Consider the following 5,550-nt stretch of genomic DNA (forward strand, 5'->3'; position numbering starts at 1 on the left):
TTCTTCGTTCCTCACGTCAAAATCACCACTTTTGAATTTTTTAAACCACTCGAAACACTGAGATTTACCAAGAGCATATTCACCGTAAGCTTCGACAAGCATTCGATGTGATTCTGCAGCAGTTTTCTTTAAATGATAACAGAAAATCAATGCTGTCCGCAAATCATAGTTAGTAGGCTCGAAACGTGACATGTTTAAGGTTATACAAAAATATACTAGAGAATGAAAGTTGGGGTTATGTTTGTTGACAATATTCGTCAGCTGTTAGGAGAATATAATAGCGCGGCAGTAGCGGTCTTACGGTCACTAAACTGAACGCTGGCACCATTTATAGGGGAATTCCGGTTTCATACTTCTACACCTGGTATATATATATATAAATACCTTCGCGTCGCGGCGACGGCGAATGTCGTAAATTAACGTAACATACAATTCATCTTCTTAACCTATTTCTTTGCCTATTTCTATTCAGATTAATTTACAATAAATTATTGATTGTTAGAGCAAAAAGGGAACGCATTGAATATCTTACAAATTTGTTTAATCGATTGCAAGTATTAACTTTATAGATATATATTTTAATTTCAATGTATCTTGCAAGAATTTTTAGCATGCATTTTCTCGCTTCTTAGCAGGAGGAGGACATATTAGGTGGCGGCGGGACGCTATGCATTCGAGATCTGCGTATCTTTTCGTTCCAGAGAGAGAAAAATATCGAGAGTGCGGTTCTGCTAGGCCGGGACTCGAACCAGGGTCTTTCGCTTGCCGGGCGACTGCTCTAAACTACTGAGCTACCTGACGCTCCACGCTCACGACACTCTCCTCTCCCCAGATAACTCTCAGAGATGCGTTCGGAAGCGACATCTCTGGCGCGATCCCGAGCGCACGGCGACTACAGAGAAAAACAATGTTACTGTACCAAATGGTACAGCTGTCAGTCTCTCAAAGTCAAATGTTGATATCCTTTAAGACCTGCTGTCCATATATGCCCGCCTCCATCGTTGCCCCTCCTCATCCGGTGCAAATAATACAAATAAGCCCCGGGGTCGACACCAATTTTTTTGGCAGTCCCCGGGTGTTTTGACGCAATGCGCCATGGGGAATCCATCATAGAAGAAGAAGGGCAAAAGAGATAGACAATGCGAAGGGCCAGGAACCTTAAATTTCGCCGATCGCGCGTGAAGTAAAATCGTTTGCAAAACGATTAAAACACGATGAAGTTGGGGACTCACTAAATTATCAGAATTGAAAGATATTATCTATACGTGCTTAGACAATAATATAATTAATAAGAATAAATAGTAATTAATAATATAATTATATAATAATAATATAATATAATAATTATATAATAATATAATAATAATATAATTAATAATATCATTAATAATATAATTACTTAATATAATTACATTGAAAATTAAAATTAAACATAATGCCTGACGTTTGCTGATGATAAAAGTTATCGCACGAAGAGTATCAGTACAAAATTATAAAAAAGTTTAATGTGGCATACAGTAGCACGCGTCTGAAAAATGTCTAATATCATAAAAATATTTCTTCTTCTTCTTCTACGGCATAACAGTCTTAAAAAGGTTCTTAGCTTCAATAAAAATTGTCCTCCATTGATCTCTATCCCTGAATCTTGTCTTCCAATTATGCACGTCTAGCCGACTGATGTCGTTCATCTTCGGTTCTTCCATCCGATTCCAAGCTTCTCTTGTCTACTGAGAACACAAGACCACAAAAAAATTTGTGGTTGGAAACTGGAACAAAAGTAAATGATTCTTACAGATTTTGGGTCGTTGAATACGAATCTGTAAACCTTTTTCGCGAATACCTCTGATTTTTTTGCTACATATACGTGTATGTAACGGAGATTAGAACCTTGGAATCACTTCCCCAATGTAATAATTTTTGATGGAGATAGCTTATCCGTCTATCGTCCAACCACCAACCTGAAAGACCAGTTGTCTGTTCCTTTTCGTTCCCTGTGCTTCCAACGAAAATTGATGTTCGATCTCCGCACAGAGTTAATAGCACCACCGCTGGACGACGGGGTAAACCGGGAAGGAGAGGTGAGAAGTTTCATTGCTTGACAGATTTGCCATTCAGTGCACATCACTCCTCAAATGGTGCCGTAAAAAATTTTTAGTACTTGTATATACGACATGTCGTACATGTAATAATGTGTAATAATAAACAAAAAAACAAAAACAGATATATTTTTGTAAAAAACGTGTCGGCGTTATCTTTGTAGGTTAATAAGCTTTGCGTAATGTTTCAATCTCTTCTAATTTTCAGCGTCGAGTTTACTTGTGCCTCATTTATGCACAGAAAACGGTTTATTGGAACAAAATGCAGTGTGCAGTGATAGAGGAGATCGAAACCAGATAGCATATTTCTCAGATTTCTGAAGTTACTTCTCAAGCAATTATTTGTTATGATTGATTGTACAAACATGATAGAGGTAACTTTCCTCTCTCACACAACATACGTACCTAAAAGACGTCTTATAAATAACTTTAAGATATCTTAATACATCTTAAAGATATTTTATTTCGGACATCTTAAAGAATAAAATTAATCAATATATTAATCAAATTATAAATTAATCTTAATCAATAAAAAAGCTTTTTTTTAGCCCTTACGCTGATTGTCATTGATCCCTAATCCTAACCTTGAGCAACGATATAGACAGATGACCAAAAAATTCACAAACTAATTATAATTTTAAAGAAAATTACTTAGATAATTATGTAGAAAAAAAGAAGATAATATCTAATATTATTTTTCTGAAAGATATTTTATTAAGCACACAATAATTTAATTGGAAACTAACAAATCATACAAATTCAGTATTTAATAAGTTCTGTAAGATTTTCCCTTTATTGAATTATTTTCCGTACACAATGCTCATAAAGATTAATAAAGAGGTTGTAATGGTATCTTCTATAACAGCTTTATTGCAACGTGAGCATATATATTATAGTCGGTAATGTATAGTTATACAATGCCCTAAAAATATCTTTTAATAGATGAATTTAAGGTGTCTTTTATAAAGTCTTTAAGTCTATAAGCCCTTGTCCACAACCTTGCCTTAAGACGTAAGCCATAAGAAATTGACCAACCACAGTCGATTTTTAAAAGAATAATCGACTGTAGTTGGTCAATTTCTTACTTATATAGTTACAATTATGTTGAATAAATGTTAGAGAATAAGGATCCACACAACACAATGTCTTAATTCAGAACATAAAACTTCTTAAAGATGTCTTAAATATGTCTTGGAGACATCCTATATTCCGACGTCTGAAAGATATTTTCAAGAAGATTTTAAACATCTTTTGTCCCGATTTTAGACGTTGTGTTGTGTGGATAGGATAGTGGGTAGGTAGCAGTTACCGAAAGTTCAATATAGAGCTACAAATATATGATTATTAATAAATTAATTAATAAATAAAAAACGGAATTCATCATTCGCGAGAACAACAAAATTCGATCCTGAACTTCGTCTGCCTTCTGCGGACTCGTTTGAACGATTAACTTATTTTAAATTTTCCTTTCTATATTTCAAGAAGATACAATTTGATATCGAAACTTTTGAGTGATATAAAGAATGAAAAAAAAACTATACTACACGGAGAAAAACTTGAATTTAATATTTAACCATTTTATTCTCAAATGATCTCGGTTAATGATATGTTTTTGAATTCCTTTTACATCTACCAATATTATCGTATAAATCGGATTGGAACGGTCAAAAGGTACAATAAATAGCTTTCCTATATTTAGAGATAAATAATTTATGTAGTTCTATGAAAAAGTATGTATTTCTTCTATAGAAACTATGTTACATACAGTGGATATAAATAAATTTATTCATTTAAGGTTAAATGTGTGATGGTCCATCATCTATGCAGAAATAGTACGAAATTAATTTCAACATTATTTCCTCTAACCTCTAATTGTCAACAACACTGATAAATACCCCAATGACGTTTTCACTAACTGAATAATCACAAATAAAAACAAGTTTTTAAAAAATATGATAATGATAAATAATAATAATTGACTTACATACCATGTATTATGGTATATTTCATTTATTTTAGATATTAATTAGTTATATCAATTAGTAATCGGTAAGTATTTTAGATATTAATTAGTTATATCAATTAGTAATCGATAATATTGATAAGTAAAATATTGAAAGATGAACTGCGAGATCATATAACATAATCAGATTCAATTGAAAATATTATCTATTTTTTGATATAATGAAATACGCGTGTTTATATAAGATTTGAATGGGGAATTAAATATTCTTCTCACATATATCTTACCGTTTCAAACATCTCAATCGAAAAAGTATTGAATTTCCCAGCTGTTAATCTGAATGGAATCATAGATCGATACACGATTGACATTAAAGCTGTCGCATCTTTCGATAGTAGATCGTACTACTTATATGTGTACACGCTGTAAGCTATGCCGGTACTCTGAAAATATGTGTCGCATATGTGTGATAGTTCGATATATATTATATATCGATTATATACTATATAATTCTTTTGTTCTTTATCTCTGTTATAAGTTTCTCAGCTGAGTAACAATACATATATAAACTTGTCAACAACAAATTGGCATAAAGCGCAAGGAAGATCATTTTAATAAGAGAGCCATTCAAATACTTGTCCGTTATTATCTGAAAATATCGTATTTCTATTTTGATAGCTGTGAGCAGTTTTTAAGATATGATGCAATATATTATAATATTTTATCGCGTGCATTTTTAGCAATATATTATTATTATGAGTTACATGTAAAGGCAAAAGGGGGAGAGAACGTATCTACTTACTGCACAAACTTGAAAACTTTCAAAGCATAGCTGAAAAGTAACAACCATGATGTGCACAAGTAAAACCGCGCTGTAGCAGTATCGATCGTCTTAGCGTTCCTTAAAAATCCGTATTTGAAGCTTTACAGTATTAAATCACACTACTATTTCTTTCACATACCTGATAAGATTTTCGTGTCGTAGGACGATTCGAATTAGGCCGTCTTTAAACCCCATGGAAGATATAGATTTCTCGATTAGGTTTTCAATCCATTTGTTGAACGCAATTCGCAGATTACTCAGCTGCGCGCAAATGTGCAGCACAAGCAGCGAGACAAAGGTGTCGACAGTAGAGTTGATCGTAAACACACATATGCCAGCCAACATTTGAGAAAAGTAGGTAATTACGTATACTGAAGTCTTCTGCATGTCATAGGGATAAACAAACTGATAAACCAGATTTCGTTGAGACTGATGGATGTTTCGATAGAACTTAAAAAAATTGAAAATGACATAGAACACAATCGCGCATATGAGACTCGCATAACATCTAAACAACAGGCTTCTTCCAGTTTTTGCAACATTCAACATTGTATTGCGTTCCCATTTTTTTTTAGAAATTATCCAGTCGTTTATGATCGATGTCATCAATGTTCCCAGAGTCACATATATATATATATATATATATATATATATATATATATATATAT

At 32.9% G+C, this 5,550-nt stretch overlaps 1 pseudogene; it reads right to left on the reverse strand.

Annotated features, from left to right (window-relative positions):
• Nucleotides 1–3,957: 3,957 nt before the first annotated feature.
• Nucleotides 3,958–5,550, reverse strand: part of LOC116853546 — a 10,728-nt pseudogene continuing 9,135 nt past the window's right edge.

The sequence above is a fragment of the Odontomachus brunneus genome, unplaced genomic scaffold (assembly GCF_010583005.1).
Source record: "Odontomachus brunneus isolate Ranch 3 - 2012 unplaced genomic scaffold, Obru_v1 Obru_scaffold_354, whole genome shotgun sequence".
Classification (NCBI taxonomy): Eukaryota; Metazoa; Arthropoda; class Insecta; order Hymenoptera; family Formicidae; genus Odontomachus; species Odontomachus brunneus.